We start from the raw sequence: 24716 nt of genomic DNA, 5'->3' as shown, positions 1-24716 counted from the left end.
TCAATGCTAATACTCACTTGAGACTCATTTTCTATACAGACCTAGCCAGAGACGATTATCTTTTAAATGTTGAATTATTAAGCTTTTAAGAGCCTGAAACGCGTTTTAATTATTATATTTCGCATATATGATCAAAACTTGATTTCTTCAGAAATTCATATTCCATGCTAGTACTCGTTTCAAACGCATATTCTCTACACACCAACCCAGAGATGATTTTCATTAAAAGTGTTGAGTTATTATGCCTTTCAGATCCTGAAAAGCGATTTAATTCTGACATTTGGACTATGCGATGAATACTTGATTTTTAGCGATATACGTTTTTAATGCTAGTACACGTTTGTAACTCATTTTCTCTACAGACCTAGCCAATGATGATTTTCATTTAAGTGTTGAATTATTAAGCTATTCAGAGCCTGAAAAGCGTTTTAATTATTACATTTCGCCAATAGGATTAAAACTTGATTTCTCCAGAATTTCACGTTCCATGCTAGTAGTCGTTTGAAACACATTTTCCTTACACACCAAGCCAGAAATGATTTTCATTAAAATGTAGATATATTATGCTTTTCAGATCCTTAAAAGCGTTTTCATTATCACATTTGGACTATAGGATGAATGCTTGATTTTTCGAGAAATTCAGGTTAAATGCTAATACTCAGTTGATACTCTTTTTCTATACGGACCAAGGCAGAGATGATTTTCATTAAAATGTTGAATTATTATGCTTTTCAGAGCCTGAGACGCGTTTTAATTATTACATTTCCACTAAAGGATCAAAACTTGATTTTTCGAGAAATTAGAGTTCAATATTAATACTCACTTGAGACTCATGTTCTATACAGACCAAGACAAAGATGATTTTCTTTAAAATGTTGACTTATTATGCCTTTCAGAGCCTTAAAAGCGTTTCAATTCTGACATTTGGACTATACGATGAATACTCGATTTTTCGAGATATACGATTTCAATGCTAATACTCACTTGAGACTCATTTTCTATACAGATCTAGCCAGAGATGATGATCATTTAAATGTTGAATTATTAAGCTTTTCAGAGCCAGAAACACGTTTTCATTATCACATTTCGCCTATTGGATCAAAGCGTGATTTGTCGTAAAATTCGCGTTCAATGCTAATACTCACTTGAGACTCATTTTCTATAAAGACCTTAATGATGATTCTCATTTAAATGTTAAATTACTAAACTTTCCAGAGCCAGAAACGCGTTTTAATTATTACATTTCGCATATAGGATCAAAAATTGATTTATCCAGACATTCAAGTTCCATGCTAGTACTCGTTTCAAACGCATTTTCTCTACACACTAAGCCAGAGATGATTTTCATTAAAATGTTGAATTATTATGCTTTTCAGATCCTGAAAAGCGTTTTCATTATCACATTTGGACTATAGGATGAATACTTGATTTTGCGAGAAATTCGCGTTCAATGTTGATACTCACTTGAGACTCATTTTCTCTACACACCAAGCGAGAAATGATTTTCATTAAAATGTTGAATTATTAAGTGTTTCAGAGCCTGAAAACCGTTTTATTTCTGACATTTGGACTATACGATGAATACTTGATATTTCGAGATATACGTTTTTTATGTTAATACTCACTTGAAACTTATTTTCTCTACATACCAAGCCATAGATGATTTTCATAAATATGTTAAATTATTGTGCTTTTCAGAGCCTGAAAAACGTTTTAACTTTGACACTTGGACTTTATGATGAATACTTGATTCTTCGAGATATGCGCTTTCAATGCTAGTACTCGTTTGAAACTCATTTTCTCTACAGACCTAGCCAGAGATGATCCTTATTTAAATGTTGAATTATTAAGCTTTTCAGACCCTTATAGCGTTTTAAATATCATATTTGGACAACAGGATGAATACTTGATTTTTCGAGAAATTCGCGTTAAATGCTGATATTCAGTTGAGACTCTTTTTCAATACTGAGCAAGCCAGAGGATTTTCTTTAAAATGTTGAATTATTATGATTTTTAGAGCCTGAAAAGCGTTTAATTATTATATTTCGCCTATAGGATGAAAACTTGAAATTTCCAGAAATTCACATTCCATGCTAATACTCGTTTGGAACTCATTTTCTCTGCGGACCAACCCAGAAATGATTTTCATAAAAATGTTGAATTATTATGCTTTTCAGAGACTGAGATGCGTTTTAATTATGACATTTGTACTGTAGGACGAATACTTGATTTTTCGAGAAATTCGCGTTCAATGCTAATACTCACTTGGGACTCATTTTCTATACGGACTAAGATAGAGATGATTTTCTTTAAAATGTTGAATTATTAAGCTTTTCAGAGCCTGAATAGCGTTTCAATAATCACATTTGGACTTTAGGATGAATATCTGATTTTTCGAGAGATTCTCGTTCATTGCTAATATTCACTTGATACTCATGTTCTATACAGACCTAGCCAGAGATGATTATCATATAAATGTTAAATTATTAAGCTTTACAGAGCCTGAAAAACGTTTTCATTATTACATTTCGCCTATAGGATGAATACTTAATTTTTCGAGAAATTCGCGTTCAATGCTCATACTCACTTGAGACTCATTTTCTATACAGACCAGGCCAGAGATGATTTTCTTTAAAATGATGAAATATTAAGTCTTTCAGAGTTTGAAAAGCGTTATAATTCTGACATTTGGACTATACGATGAATACTTGATTTTTCCATATATCAATGCTAATACAGGTTTTAAACTAATTTTCTCTGCAGACCTACCCAGAGATGATTTTCATTCAAATGTACAACTATTAAGGTTTTTTAGAGCATGAAAAGCGTTTTAATTATGACATTTCGATTATAGTATTAAAACATGGTTTCTTGAGAAATTCACGTTCAATGCTTGCACTCGTTTTTAACTCATTTTCACTACATACCAAGCTTGAGATGATTTTCATAAAAATGTTGAATTATTATGCTTTTCAGACCTCAAAAGGGTTTTAATTTTGACACTTTTACTTTGTAATGAATACTTGATTCATCGAGATATACGCTTTCAATGCTACTACTCGTTTGAGACTCATTTCTCTACAGACTTAACCAGAGATGATCTTAATTTAAATGTTGAATTATTAAGCTTTTCGGAGCCTGAAAGATGTTTTAATTATGACATTTCGATTATAGTATTAAAACATGATTTCTCGAGAAATTCACGTTCAATGCTTGCACTCGTTTTTAACTCATTTTCTCTACAGACCAACCCAGAAATTATTTTCATAAAAAATGATATATTATTATGCTTTTCAGAGCTTCAAAAGTGTTTTAATTATGCCTTTTCGATTATAGTATTAAAACATGATTTGTCGAGAAATTTGCGTTCAATGCTTGCACTCGTTTTTAACTCATTTTCTCTACAGAACAAGCCAGAGATGATTTTCATAAAAATGTTAAATTATTATGCGTTTCATAACCTGAAAAGCGTTTTTATTTTGACACTTGGACTATGGGATGAATACTTGATTCTTCGAGATATACGCTCTCAATGCTAGTACTCGTTTGAGACTTTTAATTTTATTATAACATTAATTATATATTTAATTATAACATTTGAACTACAGGATGAATACTTGATTTTTTAAGATATACGCTATCAATGCTAATACTCACTTGAGACCCTTTTTCTTTACGGACCAAGCCTGAGATGATTTTCTTTAAAATGTTGATTTATTAAGCTTTTCAGAGCCTGAATAGCGTTTCAATTATCACATTTGGACTTTAGGATGAATACTAGATTTTTCAAGAAATTCGCGTTAAATGCTAATATTGGTTTGAAATTCATTTTTATACCGACCAAGCAAGATATGATCTTAATTTAAATGTTGAATTATTAAGCTTTTCAGACACTTAAAGCATTTTAAATATCACATTTGGACTACAGAATGAGTACTTGATTTCTCGAGAAATTCGCGTTAAATGCAAATATTCACTTGAGGCTCATTTTCAATACTGAGAAAGCCAGAGATGATTATCATATAAATGTTAAATTATTAAGCTTTACAGAGCCTGAAAAACGTTTTCATTATTACCTATCGCCTATAGGATGAATACTTAATTTTTCGAGAAATTCGCGTTCAATGCTAATACTCACTTGAGACTCATTTTCTATACAGACCTAGCCAGAGACGATTATCTTTTAAATGTTGAATTATTAAGCTTTTAAGAGCCTGAAACGCGTTTTAATTATTATATTTCGCATATATGATCAAAACTTGATTTCTTCAGAAATTCATATTCCATGCTAGTACTCGTTTCAAACGCATATTCTCTACACACCAACCCAGAGATGATTTTCATTAAAAGTGTTGAGTTATTATGCCTTTCAGATCCTGAAAAGCGATTTAATTCTGACATTTGGACTATGCGATGAATACTTGATTTTTCGAGATATACGTTTTTAATGCTAGTACACGTTTGTAACTCATTTTCTCTACAGACCTAGCCAATGATGATTTTCATTTAAGTGTTGAATTATTAAGCTATTCAGAGCCTGAAAAGCGTTTTAATTATTACATTTCGCCAATAGGATTAAAACTTGATTTCTCCAGAATTTCACGTTCCATGCTAGTAGTCGTTTGAAACACATTTTCCTTACACACCAAGCCAGAGATGATTTTCATTAAAATGTAGATATATTATGCTTTTCAGATCCTTAAAAGCGTTTTCATTATCACATTTGGACTATAGGATGAATGCTTGATTTTTCGAGAAATTCAGGTTAAATGCTAATACTCAGTTGATACTCTTTTTCTATACGGACCAAGGCAGAGATGATTTTCATTAAAATGTTGAATTATTATGCTTTTCAGAGCCTGAGACGCGTTTTAATTATTACATTTCCACTAAAGGATCAAAACTTGATTTTTCGAGAAATTAGAGTTCAATATTAATACTCACTTGAGACTCATGTTCTATACAGACCAAGACAAAGATGATTTTCTTTAAAATGTTGACTTATTATGCCTTTCAGAGCCTTAAAAGCGTTTCAATTCTGACATTTGGACTATACGATGAATACTCGATTTTTCGAGATATACGATTTCAATGCTAATACTCACTTGAGACTCATTTTCTATACAGATCTAGCCAGAGATGATGATCATTTAAATGTTGAATTGTTAAGCTTTTCAGAGCCAGAAACACGTTTTCATTATCACATTTCGCCTATTGGATCAAAGCGTGATTTGTCGTAAAATTCGCGTTCAATGCTAATACTCACTTGAGACTCATTTTCTATAAAGACCTTAATGATGATTCTCATTTAAATGTTAAATTACTAAACTTTCCAGAGCCAGAAACGCGTTTTAATTATTACATTTCGCATATAGGATCAAAAATTGATTTATCCAGACATTCAAGTTCCATGCTAGTACTCGTTTCAAACGCATTTTCTCTACACACTAAGCCAGAGATGATTTTCATTAAAATGTTGAATTATCATGCTTTTCAGATCCTGAAAAGCGTTTTCATTATCACATTTGGACTATAGGATGAATACCTGATTTTGCGAGAAATTCGCGTTCAATGTTGATACTCACTTGAGACTCATTTTCTCTACACACCAAGCGAGAAATGATTTTCATTAAAATGTTGAATTATTAAGTGTTTCAGAGCCTGAAAACCGTTTTATTTCTGACATTTGGACTATACGATGAATACTTGATATTTCGAGATATACGTTTTTTATGTTAATACTCACTTGAAACTTATTTTCTCTACATACCAAGCCATAGATGATTTTCATAAATATGTTAAATTATTGTGCTTTTCAGAGCCTGAAAAACGTTTTAACTTTGACACTTGGACTTTATGATGAATACTTGATTCTTCGAGATATGCGCTTTCAATGCTAGTACTCGTTTGAAACTCATTTTCTCTACAGACCTAGCCAGAGATGATCCTTATTTAAATGTTGAATTATTAAGCTTTTCAGACCCTTATAGCGTTTTAAATATCATATTTGGACAACAGGATGAATACTTGATTTTTCGAGAAATTCGCGTTAAATGCTGATATTCAGTTGAGACTCTTTTTCAATACTGAGCAAGCCAGAGGATTTTCTTTAAAATGTTGAATTATTATGATTTTTAGAGCCTGAAAAGCGTTTAATTATTATATTTCGCCTATAGGATGAAAACTTGAAATTTCCAGAAATTCACATTCCATGCTAATACTCGTTTGGAACTCATTTTCTCTGCGGACCAACCCAGAAATGATTTTCATAAAAATGTTGAATTATTATGCTTTTCAGAGACTGAGATGCGTTTTAATTATGACATTTGTACTGTAGGACGAATACTTGATTTTTCGAGAAATTCGCGTTCAATGCTAATACTCACTTGGGACTCATTTTCTATACGGACTAAGATAGAGATGATTTTCTTTAAAATGTTGAATTATTAAGCTTTTCAGAGCCTGAAAAACGTTTTCATTATTACATTTCGCCTATAGGATGAATACTTAATTTTTCGAGAAATTCGCGTTCAATGCTCATACTCACTTGAGACTCATTTTCTATACAGACCAGGCCAGAGATGATTTTCTTTAAAATGATGAAATATTAAGTCTTTCAGAGTTTGAAAAGCGTTATAATTCTGACATTTGGACTATACGATGAATACTTGATTTTTCCATATATCAATGCTAATACAGGTTTTAAACTAATTTTCTCTGCAGACCTACCCAGAGATGATTTTCATTCAAATGTACAACTATTAAGGTTTTTTAGAGCATGAAAAGCGTTTTAATTATGACATTTCGATTATAGTATTAAAACATGGTTTCTTGAGAAATTCACGTTCAATGCTTGCACTCGTTTTTAACTCATTTTCACTACATACCAAGCTTGAGATGATTTTCATAAAAATGTTGAATTATTATGCTTTTCAGACCTCAAAAGGGTTTTAATTTTGACACTTTTACTTTGTAATGAATACTTGATTCATCGAGATATACGCTTTCAATGCTACTACTCGTTTGAGACTCATTTCTCTACAGACCTAACCAGAGATGATCTTAATTTAAATGTTGAATTATTAAGCTTTTCGGAGCCTGAAAGATGTTTTAATTATGACATTTCGATTATAGTATTAAAACATGATTTCTCGAGAAATTCACGTTCAATGCTTGCACTCGTTTTTAACTCATTTTCTCTACAGACCAACCCAGAAATTATTTTCATAAAAAATGATATATTATTATGCTTTTCAGAGCTTCAAAAGTGTTTTAATTATGCCTTTTCGATTATAGTATTAAAACATGATTTGTCGAGAAATTTGCGTTCAATGCTTGCACTCGTTTTTAACTCATTTTCTCTACAGAACAAGCCAGAGATGATTTTCATAAAAATGTTAAATTATTATGCGTTTCATAACCTGAAAAGCGTTTTTATTTTGACACTTGGACTATGGGATGAATACTTGATTCTTCGAGTTATACGCTCTCAATGCTAGTACTCGTTTGAGACTTTTAATTTTATTATAACATTAATTATATATTTAATTATAACATTTGAACTACAGGATGAATACTTGATTTTTTAAGATATACGCTATCAATGCTAATACTCACTTGAGACCCTTTTTCTTTACGGACCAAGCCTGAGATGATTTTCTTTAAAATGTTGATTTATTAAGCTTTTCAGAGCCTGAATAGCGTTTCAATTATCACATTTGGACTTTAGGATGAATACTAGATTTTTCAAGAAATTCGCGTTAAATGCTAATATTGGTTTGAAATTCATTTTTATACCGACCAAGCAAGATATGATCTTAATTTAAATGTTGAATTATTAAGCTTTTCAGACACTTAAAGCATTTTAAATATCACATTTGGACTACAGAATGAGTACTTGATTTCTCGAGAAATTCGCGTTAAATGCAAATATTCACTTGAGGCTCATTTTCAATACTGAGAAAGCCAGAGATGATCTTCTTTAAAATGTTGATTTATTATGCCCTTCAGAGCCGGAAAAGCGTTTTAATTCTGACATTTGGACTATACGTGGAATACTAGATTCTTCGAGATATACGCTTTGAATGCTAATACTCACTTGAGACTCATTTTCTATACAGACCTAGCCAGAGAAGATTATCTTTTAAATGTTGAATTATTAAGCTTTTCAGAGCCTGAAACTCGTTTTAATTATTACATTTCGCATATATGATCAAAACTTGATTTCTCCAGAAATTCATATTCCATGCTAGTACTCGTTTCAAACGCATTTTCTCTACACACCAACCCAGAGATGATTTTCATAAAAGTGTTGAGTTATTATGCTTTTCAGAACCTGAAAAGCGATTTATTTCTGACATTTGGACTATACGATGAATACTTGATTTTTCGAGATATACGTTTTTAATGCTAGTACACGTTTGTAACTCATTTTCTCTACAGACCTAGCCAATGATGATTTTCATTTAAGTGTTGAATTATTAAGCTATCCGGAACCTGAAAAGCGTTTTAATTATTACATTTCGCCAATAGGATTAAAACTTGATTTCTCCAGAATTTCACGTTCCATGCTAGTAGTCGTTTGAAACACATTTTCCTTACACACCAAGCCAGAGATGATTTTCATTAAAATGTAGATATATTATGCTTTTCAGATCCTTAAAAGCGTTTTCGTTATCATATTTGGACTATAGGATGAATGCTTGATTTTTCGAGAAATTCAGGTTAAATGCTAATACTCAGTTGATACTCTTTTCCTATACGGACCAAGGCAGAGATGATTTTCATTAAAATGTTGAATTATTATGCTTTTCAGAGCCTGAGACGCGTTTTAATTATTACATTTCCACTAAAGGATCAAAACTTGATTTTTCGAGAAATTCGAGTTCATTATTAATACTCACTTGAGACTCATGTTCTAGACAGACCAAGACAAAAATGATTTTCTTTAAAATGTTGACTTATTATGCCTTTCAGAGCCTTAAAAGCGTTTCAATTCTGACATTTGGACTATACGATGAATACTCGATTTTTCGAGATATACGATTTCAATGCTAATTCTCACTTGAGACTCATTTTCTATACAGACCTAGCCAGAGATGATTATCATTTAAATGTTGAATTATTAAGCTTTTCAGAGCCAGAAACACGTTTTCATTATCACATTTCGCCTATAGGATCAAAGCGTGATTTGTCGTAAAATTCGCGTTCAATGCTAATACTCCCTTGAGACTCATTTTCTCTACAGACCTAGCCAGAGATGATTATCATTTAAATGTTAAATTACTAAACTTTTCAGAGCCACAAACGCGTTTTAATTATTACATTTCGCATATAGGATCAAAAATTGATTTATCCAGACATTCAAGTTCCATGCTAGTACTCGTTTCAAACGCATTTTCTCTACACACTAAGCCAGAGATGATTTTCATTAAAATGTTGAATTATTATGCTTTTCAGATCCTGAAAAGCGTTTTCATTATCACATTTGGACTATAGGATGAATACTTGATTTTGCGAGAAATTCGCGTTCAATGTTGATACTCACTTGAGACTCATTTTCTCTACACACCAAGCGAGAAATGATTTTCATTAAAATGTTGAATTATTAAGTGTTTCAGAGCCTGAAAACCGTTTTATTTCTGACATTTGGACTATACGATGAATACTTGATATTTCGAGATATACGTTTTTTATGCTAATACTCACTTGAAACTTATTTTCTCTACATACCAAGCAATAGATGATTTTCATAAATATGTTAAATTATTGTGCTTTTCAGAGCCTGAAAAACGTTTTAACTTTGACACTTGGACTTTATGATGAATACTTGATTCTTCGAGATATGCGCTTTCAATGCTAGTACTCGTTTGAAACTCATTTTCTCTACAGACCTAGCCAGAGATGATCCTTATTTAAATGTTGAATTATTAAGCTTTTCAGACCCTTATAGCGTTTTAAATATCATATTTGGACAACAGGATGAATACTTGATTTTTCGAGAAATTCGCGTTAAATGCTGATATTCAGTTGAGACTCTTTTTCAATACTGAGCAAGCCAGAGGATTTTCTTTAAAATGTGGAATTATTATGATTTTTAGAGCCTGAAAAGCGTTTAATTATTATATTTCGCCTATAGGATGAAAACTTGAAATTTCCAGAAATTCACATTCCATGCTAATACTCGTTTGGAACTCATTTTCTCTGCGGACCAACCCAGAAATGATTTTCATAAAAATGTTGAATTATTATGCTTTTCAGAGACTGAGATGCGTTTTAATTATGACATTTGTACTGTAGGACGAATACTTGATTTTTCGAGAAATTCGCGTTCAATGCTAATACTCACTTGGGACTCATTTTCTATACGGACTAAGATTGAGATGATTTTCTTTAAAATGTTGAATTATTAAGCTTTTCAGAGCCTGAATAGCGTTTCAATAATCACATTTGGACTTTAGGATGAATATCTGATTTTTCGAGAGATTCTCGTTCATTGCTAATATTCACTTGATACTCATGTTCTATACAGACCTAGCCAGAGATGATTATCATATAAATGTTAAATTATTAAGCTTTACAGAGCCTGAAAAACGTTTTCATTATTACATTTCGCCTATAGGATGAATACTTAATTTTTCGAGAAATTCGCGTTCAATGCTCATACTCACTTGAGACTCATTTTCTATACAGACCAGGCCAGAGATGATTTTCTTTAAAATGATGAAATATTAAGTCTTTCAGAGTTTGAAAAGCGTTATAATTCTGACATTTGGACTATACGATGAATACTTGATTTTTCCATATATCAATGCTAATACAGGTTTTAAACTAATTTTCTCTGCAGACCTACCCAGAGATGATTTTCATTCAAATGTACAACTATTAAGGTTTTTTGGAGCATGAAAAGCGTTTTAATTATGACATTTCGATTATAGTATTAAAACATGGTTTCTTGAGAAATTCACGTTCAATGCTTGCACTCGTTTTTAACTCATTTTCACTACATACCAAGCTTGATATGATTTTCATAAAAATGTTGAATAATTATGCTTTTCAGACCTGAAAAGGGTTTTAATTTTGACACTTTTACTTTGTAATGAATACTTGATTCATCGAGATATACGCTTTCAATGCTACTACTCGTTTGAGACTCATTTCTCTACAGACCTAACCAGAGATGATCTTAATTTAAATGTTGAATTATTAAGCTTTTCGGAGCCTGAAAGATGTTTTAATTATGACATTTCGATTATAGTATTAAAACATGATTTCTCGAGAAATTCACGTTCAATGCTTGCATTCGTTTTTAACTCATTTTCTCTACAGACCAACCCAGAAATTATTTTCATAAAAAATGATATATTATTATGCTTTTCAGAGCTTCAAAAGTGTTTTAATTATGCCTTTTCGATTATAGTATTAAAACATGATTTGTCGAGAAATTTGCGTTCAATGCTTGCACTCGTTTTTAACTCATTTTCTCTACAGAACAAGCCAGAGATGATTTTCATAAAAACGTTAAATTATTATGCGTTTCATAACCTGAAAAGCGTTTTTATTTTGACACTTGGACTATGGGATGAATACTTGATTCTTCGAGATATACGCTCTCAATGCTAGTACTCGTTTGAGACTTTTAATTTTATTATAACATTAATTATATATTTAATTATAACATTTGAACTACAGGATGAATACTTGATTTTTTAAGATATACGCTATCAATGCTAATACTCACTTGAGACCCTTTTTCTTTACGGACCAAGCCTGAGATGATTTTCTTTAAAATGTTGATTTATTAAGCTTTTCAGAGCCTGAATAGCGTTTCAATTATCACATTTGGACTTTAGGATGAATACTAGATTTTTCAAGAAATTCGCGTTAAATGCTAATATTGGTTTGAAATTCATTTTTATACCGACCAAGCAAGATATGATCTTAATTTAAATGTTGAATTATTAAGCTTTTCAGACACTTAAAGCATTTTAAATATCACATTTGGACTACAGAATGAGTACTTGATTTCTCGAGAAATTCGCGTTAAATGCCAATATTCACTTGAGGCTCATTTTCAATACTGAGAAAGCCAGAGATGATCTTCTTTAAAATGTTTATTTATTATGCCCTTCAGAGCCGGAAAAGCGTTTTAATTCTGACATTTGGACTATACGTGGAATACTAGATTCTTCGAGATATACGCTTTCAATGCTAATACTCACTTGAGACTCATTTTCTATACAGACCTAGCCAGAGAAGATTATCTTTTAAATGTTGAATTATTAAGCTTTTCAGAGCCTGAAACTCGTTTTAATTATTACATTTCGCATATATGATCAAAACTTGATTTCTCCAGAAATTCATATTCCATGCTAGTACTCGTTTCAAACGCATTTTCTCTACACACCAACCCAGAGATGATTTTCATTAAAGTGTTGAGTTATTATGCTTTTCAGAACCTGAAAAGCGATTTATTTCTGACATTTGGACTATACGATGAATACTTGATTTTTCGAGATATACGTTTTTAATGCTAGTACACGTTTGTAACTCATTTTCTCTACAGACCTAGCCAATGATGATTTTCATTTAAGTGTTGAATTATTAAGCTATCCGGAACCTGAAAAGCGTTTTAATTATTACATTTCGCCAATAGGATTAAAACTTGATTTCTCCAGAATTTCACGTTCCATGCTAGTAGTCGTTTGAAACACATTTTCCTTACACACCAAGCCAGAGATGATTTTCATTAAAATGTAGATATATTATGCTTTTCAGATCCTTAAAAGCGTTTTCGTTATCACATTTGGACTATAGGATGAATGCTTGATTTTTCGAGAAATTCAGGTTAAATGCTAATACTCAGTTCATACTCTTTTCCTATACGGACCAAGGCAGAGATGATTTTCATTAAAATGTTGAATTATTATGCTTTTCAGAGCCTGAGACGCGTTTTAATTATTACATTTCCACTAAAGGATAAAAACTGGATTTTTAGAGAAATTCGAGTTCATTATTAATACTCACTTGAGACTCATGTTCTAGACAGACCAAGACAAAGATGATTTTCTTTAAAATGTTGACTTATTATGCCTTTCAGAGCCTTAAAAGCGTTTCAATTCTGACATTTGGACTATACGATGAATACTCGATTTTTCGAGATATACGATTTCAATGCTAATTCTCACTTGAGACTCATTTTCTATACAGACCTAGCCAGAGATGATTATCATTTAAATGTTGAATTATTAAGCTTTTCAGAGCCAGAAACACGTTTTCATTATCACATTTCGCCTATAGGTTCAAAGCGTGATTTGTCGTAAAATTCGCGTTCAATGCTAATACTCCCTTGAGACTCATTTTCTCTACAGACCTAGCCAGAGATGATTATCATTTAAATGTTAAATTACTAAACTTTTCAGAGCCACAAACGCGTTTTAATTATTACATTTCGCATATAGGATCAAAAATTGATTTATCCAGACATTCAAGTTCCATGCTAGTACTCGTTTCAAACGCATTTTCTCTACACACTAAGCCAGAGATGATTTTCATTAAAATGTTGAATTATTATGCTTTTCAGATCCTGAAAAGCGTTTTCATTATCACATTTGGACTATAGGATGAATACTTGATTTTGCGAGAAATTCGCGTTCAATGTTGATACTCACTTGAGACTCATTTTCTCTACACACCAAGCGAGAAATGATTTTCATTAAAATGTTGAATTATTAAGTGTTTCAGAGCCTGAAAACCGTTTTATTTCTGACATTTGGACTATACGATGAATACTTGATATTTCGAGATATACGTTTTTTATGCTAATACTCACTTGAAACTTATTTTCTCTACATACCAAGCCATAGATGATTTTCATAAATATGTTAAATTATTGTGCCTTTCAGAGCCTGAAAAACGTTTTAACTTTGACACTTGGACTTTATGATGAATACTTGATTCTTCGAGATATGCGCTTTCAATGCTAGTACTCGTTTGAAACTCATTTTCTCTACAGACCTAGCCAGAGATGATCCTTATTTAAATGTTGAATTATTAAGCTTTTCAGACCCTTATAGAGTTTTAAATATCATATTTGGACAACAGGATGAATACTTGATTTTTCGAGAAATTCGCGTTAAATGCTGATATTCAGTTGAGACTCTTTTTCAATACTGAGCAAGCCAGAGGATTTTCTTTAAAATGTTGAATTATTATGATTTTTAGAGCCTGAAAAGCGTTTAATTATTATATTTCGCCTATAGGATGAAAACTTGAAATTTCCAGAAATTCACATTCCATGCTAATACTCGTTTGGAACTCATTTTCTCTGCGGACCAACCCAGAAATGATTTTCATAAAAATGTTGAATTATTATGCTTTTCAGAGACTGAGATGCGTTTTAATTATGAAATTTGTACTGTAGGACGAATACTTGATTTTTCGAGAAATTCGCGTTCAATGCTAATACTCACTTGGGACTCATTTTCTATACGGACTAAGATAGAGATGATTTTCTTTAAAATGTTGAATTATTAAGCTTTTCAGAGCCTGAATAGCGTTTCAATAATCACATTTGGACTTTAGGAAGAATATCTGATTTTTCGAGAGATTCTCGTTCATTGCTAATATTCACTTGATACTCATGTTCTATACAGACCTAGCCAGAGATGATTATCATATAAATGTTAAATTATTAAGCTTTACAGAGCCTGAAAAACGTTTTCATTATTACATTTCGCCTATAGGATGAATACTTAATTTTTCGAGAAATTCGCGTTCAATGCTCATACTCACTTGAGACTCATTTTCTATACAGACCAGGCCAGAGATGATTTTCTTTAAAATGATGAAATATTAAGTCTTTCAGAGTTTGAAAAGCGTTATAATTCTGACATTTGGACTATACGATGAATACTTGATTTTTCCATATATCAATGCTAATACAGGTTTTAAACTAATTTTCTCTGCAGACCTACCCAGAGATGATTTTCATTCAAATGTACAACTATTAAGGTTTTTTAGAGCATGAAAAGCGTTTTAATTATGACATTTCGATTATAGTATTAAAACATGGTTTCTTGAGAAATTCACGTTCAATGCTTGCACTCGTTTTTAACTCATTTTCACTACATACCAAGCTTGATATGATTTTCATAAAAATGTTTAATTATTATTCTTTTCAGACCTGAAAAGGGTTTTAATTTTGACACTTTTACTTTGTAATGAATACTTGATTCATCGAGATATACGCTTTCAATGCTACTACTCGTTTGAGACTCATTTCTCTACAGACCTAACCAGAGATGATCTTAATTTAAATGTTGAATTATTAAGCTTTTCGGAGCCTGAAAGATGTTTTAATTATGACATTTCGATTATAGTATTAAAACATGATTTCTCGAGAAATTCACGTTCAATGCTTGCACTCGTTTTTAACTCATTTTCTCTACAGACCAACCCAGAAATTATTTTCATAAAAAATGATATATTATTATGCTTTTCAGAGCTTCAAAAGTGTTTTAATTATGCCTTTTCGATTATAGTATTAAAACATGATTTGTCGAGAAATTTGCGTTCAATGCTTGCACTCGTTTTTAACTCATTTTCTCTACAGAACAAGCCAGAGATGATTTTCATAAAAATGTTAAATTATTATGCGTTTCATAACCTGAAAAGCGTTTTTATTTTGACACTTGGACTATGGGATGAATACTTGATTCTTCGAGATATACGCTCTCAATGCTAGTACTCGTTTGAGACTTTTAATTTTATTATAACATTAATTATATATTTAATTATAACATTTGAACTACAGGATGAATACTTGATTTTTTAAGATATACGCTATCAATGCTAATACTCACTTGAGACCCTTTTTCTTTACGGACCAAGCCTGAGATGATTTTCTTTAAAATGTTGATTTATTAAGCTTTTCAGAGCCTGAATAGCGTTTCAATTATCACATTTGGACTTTAGGATGAATACTAGATTTTTCAAGAAATTCGCGTTAAATGCTAATATTGGTTTGAAATTCATTTTTATACCGACCAAGCAAGATATGATCTTAATTTAAATGTTGAATTATTAAGCTTTTCAGACACTTAAAGCATTTTAAATATCACATTTGGACTACAGAATGAGTACTTGATTTCTCGAGAAATTCGCGTTAAATGCCAATATTCACTTGAGGCTCATTTTCAATACTGAGAAAGCCAGAGATGATCTTCTTTAAAATGTTGATTTATTATGCCCTTCAGAGCCGGAAAAGCGTTTTAATTCTGACATTTGGACTATACGTGGAATACTAGATTCTTCGAGATATACGCTTTCAATGCTAATACTCACTTGAGACTCATTTTCTATACAGACCTAGCCAGAGAAGATTATCTTTTAAATGTTGAATTATTAAGCTTTTCAGAGCCTGAAACTCGTTTTAATTATTACATTTCGCATATATGATCAAAACTTGATTTCTCCAGAAATTCATATTCCATGCTAGTACTCGTTTCAAACGCATTTTCTCTACACACCAACCCAGAGATGATTTTCATTAAAGTGTTGAGTTATTATGCTTTTCAGAACCTGAAAAGCGATTTATTTCTGACATTTGGACTATACGATGAATACTTGATTTTTCGAGATATACGTTTTTAATGCTAGTACACGTTTGTAACTCATTTTCTCTACAGACCTAGCCAATGATGATTTTCATTTAAGTGTTGAATTATTAAGCTATCCGGAACCTGAAAAGCGTTTTAATTATTACATTTCGCCAATAGGATTAAAACTTGATTTCTCCAGAATTTCACGTTCCATGCTAGTAGTCGTTTGAAACACATTTTCCTTACACACCAAGCCAGAGATGATTTTCATTAAAATGTAGATATATTATGCTTTCAAGATCCTTAAAAGCGTTTTCGTTATCACATTTGGACTATAGGATGAATGCTTGATTTTTCGAGAAATTCAGGTTAAATGCTAATACTCAGTTGATACTCTTTTCCTATACGGACCAAGGCAGAGATGATTTTCATTAAAATGTTGAATTATTATGCTTTTCAGAGCCTGAGACGCGTTTTAATTATTACATTTCCACTAAAGGATAAAAACTGGATTTTTAAAGAAATTCGAGTTCATTATTAATACTCACTTGAGACTCATGTTCTAGACAGACCAAGACAAAGATGATTTTCTTTAAAATGTTGACTTATTATGCCTTTCAGAGCCTTAAAAGCGTTTCAATTCTGACATTTGGACTATACGATGAATACTCGATTTTTCGAGATATACGATTTCAATGCTAATTCTCACTTGAGACTCATTTTCTATACAGACCTAGCCAGAGATGATTATCATTTAAATGTTGAATTATTAAGCTTTTCAGAGCCAGAAACACGTTTTCATTATCACATTTCGCCTATAGGATCAAAGCGTGATTTGTCGTAAAATTCGCGTTCAATGCTAATACTCCCTTGAGACTCATTTTCTCTACAGACCTAGCCAGAGATGATTATCATTTAAATGTTAAATTACTAAACTTTTCAGAGCCACAAACGCGTTTTAATTATTACATTTCGCATATAGGATCAAAAATTGATTTATCCAGACATTCAAGTTCCATGCTAGTACTCGTTTCAAACGCATTTTCTCTACACACTAAGCCAGAGATGATTTTCATTAAAATGTTGAATTATTATGCTTTTCAGATCCTGAAAAGCGTTTTCATTATCACATTTGGACTATAGGATGAATACTTGATTTTGCGAGAAATTCGCGTTCAATGTTGATACTCACTTGAGACTCATTTTCTCTACACACCAAGCGAGAAATGATTTTCATTAAAATGTTGAATTATTAAGTGTTTCAGAGCCTGAAAACCGTTTTATTTCTGACATTTGGACTATACGATGAATACTTGATATTTCGAGATATACGTTTTTTATGCTAATACTCACTTGAAACTTATTTTCTCTACATACCAAGCCATAGATGATTTTCATAAATATGTTAAATTATTGTGCTTTTCAGAGCCTGAAAAACGTTTTAACTTTGACACTTGGACTTTATGATGAATACTTGATTCTTCGAGATATGCGCTTTCAATGCTAGTACTCGTTTGAGACTCATTTTCTCTACAGACCTAGCCAGAGATGATCCTTATTTAAATGTTGAATTATTAAGCTTTTCAGACCCTTATAGCGTTTTAAATATCATATTTGGACAACAGGATGAATACTTGATTTTTCGAGAAATTCGTGTTAAATGCTGATATTCAGTTGAGACTCTTTTTCAATACTGAGCAAGCCAGAGGATTTTCTTTAAAATGTTGAATTATTATGATTTTTAGAGCCTGAAAAGCGTTTAATTATTATATTTCGCCTATAGGATGAAAACTTGAAATTTCCAGAAATTCACATTCCATGCTAATACTCGTTTGGAACTCATTTTCTCTGCGGACCAACCCAGAAATGATTTTCATAAAAATGTTGAATTATTATGCTTTTCAGAGACTGAGATGCGTTTTAATTATGAAATTTGTACTGTAGGACGAATACTTGATTTTTCGAGAAATTCGCGTTCAATGCTAATACTCACTTGGGACTCATTTTCTATACGGACTAAGATAGAGATGATTTTCTTTAAAATGTTGAAATATTAAGCTTTTCAGAGCCTGAATAGCGTTTCAATAATCACATTTGGACTTTAGGATGAATATCTGATTTTTCGAGAGATTCTCGTTCATTGCTAATATTCACTTGATACTCATGTTCTATACAGACCTAGCCAGAGATGATTATCATATAAATGTTAAATTATTAAGCTTTACAGAGCCTGAAAAACTTTTTCATTATTACATTTCGCCTATAGGATGAATACTTAATTTTTCGAGAAATTCGCGTTCAATGCTCACTTGAGACTCATTTTCTATACAGACCAGGCCAGAGATGATTTTCTTTAAAATGATGAAATATTAAGTCTTTCAGAGTTTGAAAAGCGTTATAATTCTGACATTTGGACTATACGATGAATACTTGATTTTTCCATATATCAATGCTAATACAGGTTTTAAACTAATTTTCTCTGCAGACCTACCCAGAGATGATTTTCATTCAAATGTACAACTATTAAGGTTTTTTAGAGCATGAAAAGCGTTTTAATTATGACATTTCGATTATAGTATTAAAACATGGTTTCTTGAGAAATTCACGTTCAATGCTTGCACTCGTTTTTAACTCATTTTCACTACATACCAAGCTTGATATGATTTTCATAAAAATGTTGAATTATTATCCTTTTCAGACCTGAAAAGGGTTTTAATTTTGACACTTTTACTTTGTAATGAATACTTGATTCATCGAGATATACGCTTTCAATGCTACTACTCGTTTGAGACTCATTTCTCTACAGACCTAACCAGAGATGATCTTAATTTAAATGTTGAATTATTAAGCTTTTCGGAGCCTGAAAGATGTTTTAATTATGACATTTCGATTATAGTATTAAAACATGATTTCTCGAGAAATTCACGTTCAATGCTTGCACTCGTTTTTAACTCATTTTCTCTACAGACCAACCCAGAAATTATTTTCATAAAAAATGATATATTATTACGCTTTTCAGAGCTTCAAAAGTGTTTTAATTATGCCTTTTCGATTATAGTATTAAAACATGATTTGTCGAGAAATTTGCGTTCAATGCTTGCACTCGTTTTTAACTCATTTTCTCTACAGAACAAGCCAGAGATGATTTTCATAAAAATGTTAAATTATTATGCGTTTCATAACCTGAAAAGCGTTTTTATTTTGACACTTGGACTATGGGATGAATACTTGATTCTTCGAGATATACGCTCTCAATGCTAGTACTCGTTTGAGACTTTTAATTTTATTATAACATTAATTATATATTTAATTATAACATTTGAACTACAGGATGAATACTTGATTTTTTAAGATATACGCTATCAATGCTAATACTCACTTGAGACCCTTTTTCTTTACGGACCAAGCCTGAGATGATTTTCTTTAAATTGTTGATTTATTAAGCTTTTCAGAGCCTGAATAGCGTTTCAATTATCACATTTGGACTTTAGGATGAATACTAGATTTTTCAAGAAATTCGCGTTAAATGCTAATATTGGTTTGAAATTCATTTTTATACCGACCAAGCAAGATATGATCTTAATTTAAATGTTGAATTATTAAGCTTTTCAGACACTTAAAGCATTTTAAATATCACATTTGGACTACAGAATGAGTACTTGATTTCTCGAGAAATTCGCGTTAAATGCAAATATTCACTTGAGGCTCATTTTCAATACTGAGAAAGCCAGAGATGATCTTCTTTAAAATGTTGATTTATTATGCCCTTCAGAGCCGGAAAAACGTTTTAATTCTGACATATGGACTATACGTGGAATACTAGATTCTTCGAGATATACGCTTTCAATGCTAATACTCACTTGAGACTCATTTTCTATACAGACCTAGCCAGAGAAGATTATCTTTTAAATGTTGAATTATTAAGCTTTTCAGAGCCTGAAACTCGTTTTAATTATTACATTTCGCATATATGATCAAAACTTGATTTCTCCAGAAATTCATATTCCATGCTAGTACTCGTTTCAAACGCATTTTCTCTACACACCAACCCAGAGATGATTTTCATTAAAGTGTTGAGTTATTATGCTTTTCAGAACCTGAAAAGCGATTTATTTCTGACATTTGGACTATACGATGAATACTTGATTTTTCGAGATATACGTTTTTAATGCTAGTACACGTTTGTAACTCATTTTCTCTACAGACCTAGCCAATGATGATTTTCATTTAAGTGTTGAATTATTAAGCTATCCGGAACCTGAAAAGCGTTTTAATTATTACATTTCGCCAATAGGATTAAAACTTGATTTCTCCAGAATTTCACGTTCCATGCTAGTAGTCGTTTGAAACACATTTTCCTTACACACCAAGCCAGAGATGATTTTCATTAAAATGTAGATATATTATGCTTTTCAGATCCTTAAAAGCGTTTTCGTTATCACATTTGGACTATAGGATGAATGCTTGATTTTTCGAGAAATTCAGGTTAAATGCTAATACTCAGTTGATACTCTTTTCCTATACGGACCAAGGCAGAGATGATTTTCATTAAAATGTTGAATTATTATGCTTTTCAGAGCCTGAGACGCGTTTTAATTATTACATTTCCACTAAAGGATAAAAACTGGATTTTTCGAGAAATTCGAGTTCATTATTAATACTCACTTGAGACTCATGTTCTAGACAGACCAAGACAAAGATGATTTTCTTTAAAATGTTGACTTATTATGCCTTTCAGAGCCTTAAAAGCGTTTCAATTCTGACATTTGGACTATACGATGAATACTCGATTTTTCGAGATATACGATTTCAATGCTAATTCTCACTTGAGACTCATTTTCTATACAGACCTAGCCAGAGATGATTATCATTTAAATGTTGAATTATTAAGCTTTTCAGAGCCAGAAACACGTTTTCATTATCACATTTCGCCTATAGGATCAAAGCGTGATTTGTCGTAAAATTCGCGTTCAATGCTAATACTCCCTTGAGACTCATTTTCTCAACAGACCTAGCCAGAGATGATTATCATTTAAATGTTAAATTACTAAACTTTTCAGAGCCACAAACGCGTTTTAATTATTACATTTCGCATATAGGATCAAAAATTGATTTATCCAGACATTCAAGTTCCATGCTAGTACTCGTTTCAAACGCATTTTCTCTACACACTAAGCCAGAGATGATTTTCATTAAAATGTTGAATTATTATGCTTTTCAGATCCTGAAAAGCGTTTTCATTATCACATTTGGACTATAGGATGAATACTTGATTTTGCGAGAAATTCGCGTTCAATGTTGATACTCACTTGAGACTCATTTTCTCTACACACCAAGCGAGAAATGATTTTCATTAAAATGTTGAATTATTAAGTGTTTCAGAGCCTGAAAACCGTTTTATTTCTGACATTTGGACTATACGATGAATACTTGATATTTCGAGATATACGTTTTTTATGCTAATACTCACTTGAAACTTATTTTCTCTACATACCAAGCCATAGATGATTTTCATAAATATGTTAAATTATTGTGCTTTTCAGAGCCTGAAAAACGTTTTAACTTTGACACTTGGACTTTATGATGAATACTTGATTCTTCGAGATATGCGCTTTCAATGCTAGTACTCGTTTGAGACTCATTTTCTCTACAGACCTAGCCAGAGATGATCCTTATTTAAATGTTGAATTATTAAGCTTTTCAGACCCTTATAGCGTTTAAATATCATATTTGGACAACAGGATGAATACTTGATTTTTCGAGAAATTCGCGTTAAATGCTGATATTCAGTTGAGACTCTTTTTCAATACTGAGCAAGCCAGAGGATTTTCTTTAAAATGTTGAATTATTATGATTTTTAGAGCCTGAAAAGCGTTTAATTATTATATTTCGCCTATAGGATGAAAACTTGAAATTTCCAGAAATTCACATTCCATGCTAATACTCGTTTGGAACTCATTTTCTCTGCGGACCAACCCAGAAATGATTTTCATAAAAATGTTGAATTATTATGCTTTTCAGAGACTGAGATGCGTTTTAATTATGACATTTGTACTGTAGGACGAATACTTGATTTTTCGAGAAATTCGCGTTCAATGCTAATACTCACTTGGGACTCATTTTCTATACGGACTAAGATAGAGATGATTTTCTTTAAAATGTTGAATTATTAAGCTTTTCAGAGCCTGAATAGCGTTTCAATAATCACATTTGGACTTTAGGATGAATATCTGATTTTTCGAGAGATTCTCGTTCATTGCTAATATTCACTTGATACTCATGTTCTATACAGACCTAGCCAGAGATGATTATCATATAAATGTTAAATTATTAAGCTTTACAGAGCCTGAAAAACGTTTTCATTATTACCTTTCGCCTATAGGATGAATACTTAATTTTTCGAGAAATTCGCGTTCAATGCTAATACTCACTTGAGACTCATTTTCTATACAGACCAGGCCAGAGATGATTTTCTTTAAAATGATGAAATATTAAGTCTTTCAGAGTTTGAAAAGCGTTATAATTCTGACATTTGGACTATACGATGAATACTTGATTTTTCCATATATCAATGCTAATACAGGTTTTAAACTAATTTTCTCTGCAGACCTACCCAGAGATGATTTTCATTCAAATGTACAACTATTAAGGTTTTTTAGAGCATGAAAAGCGTTTTAATTATGACATTTCGATTATAGTATTAAAACATGGTTTCTTGAGAAATTCACGTTCAATGCTTGCACTCGTTTTTAACTCATTTTCACTACATACCAAGCTTGATATGATTTTCATAAAAATGTTGAATTATTATGCTTTTCAGACCTGAAAAAGGTTTTAATTTTGACACTTTTACTTTGTAATGAATACTTGATTCATCGAGATATACGCTTTCAATGCTACTACTCGTTTGAGACTCATTTCTCTACAGACCTAACCAGAGATGATCTTAATTTAAATGTTGAATTATTAAGCTTTTCGGAGCCTGAAAGATGTTTTAATTATGACATTTCGATTATAGTATTAAAACATGATTTCTCGAGAAATTCACGTTCAATGCTTGCACTCGTTTTTAACTCATTTTCTCTACAGACCAACCCAGAAATTATTTTCATAAAAAATGATATATTATTATGCTTTTCAGAGCTTCAAAAGTGTTTTAATTATGCCTTTTCGATTATAGTATTAAAACATGATTTGTCGAGAAATTTGCGTTCAATGCTTGCACTCGTTTTTAACTCATTTTCTCTACAGAACAAGCCAGAGATGATTTTCATAAAAATGTTAAATTATTATGCGTTTCATAACCTGAAAAGCGTTTTTATTTTGACACTTGGACTATGGGATGAATACTTGATTCTTCGAGTTATACGCTCTCAATGCTAGTACTCGTTTGAGACTTTTAATTTTATTATAACATTAATTATATATTTAATTATAACATTTGAACTACAGGATGAATACTTGATTTTTTAAGATATACGCTATCAATGCTAATACTCACTTGAGACCCTTTTTCTTTACGGACCAAGCCTGAGATGATTTTCTTTAAAATGTTGATTTATTAAGCTTTTCAGAGCCTGAATAGCGTTTCAATTATCACATTTGGACTTTAGGATGAATACTAGATTTTTCAAGAAATTCGCGTTAAATGCTAATATTGGTTTGAAATTCATTTTTATACCGACCAAGCAAGATATGATCTTAATTTAAATGTTGAATTATTAAGCTTTTCAGACTCTTAAAGCATTTTAAATATCACATTTGGACTACAGAATGAGTACTTGATTTCTCGAGAAATTCGCGTTAAATGCAAATATTCACTTGAGGCTCATTTTCAATACTGAGAAAGCCAGAGATGATCTTCTTTAAAATGTTGATTTATTATGCCCTTCAGAGCCGGAAAAACGTTTTAATTCTGACATATGGACTATACGTGGAATACTAGATTCTTCGAGATATACGCTTTCAATGCTAATACTCACTTGAGACTCATTTTCTATACAGACCTAGCCAGAGAAGATTATCTTTTAAATGTTGAATTATTAAGCTTTTCAGAGCCTGAAACTCGTTTTAATTATTTCATTTCGCATATATGATCAAAACTTGATTTCTCCA

The sequence above is a fragment of the Lepisma saccharinum genome, chromosome 30, assembly GCF_977018435.1.
Source record: "Lepisma saccharinum chromosome 30, izLepSacc3.1, whole genome shotgun sequence".
In the NCBI taxonomy this organism is placed as follows: Eukaryota; Metazoa; Arthropoda; class Insecta; order Zygentoma; family Lepismatidae; genus Lepisma; species Lepisma saccharinum.
Note: the sequence above shows the minus strand (reverse complement) of the source record.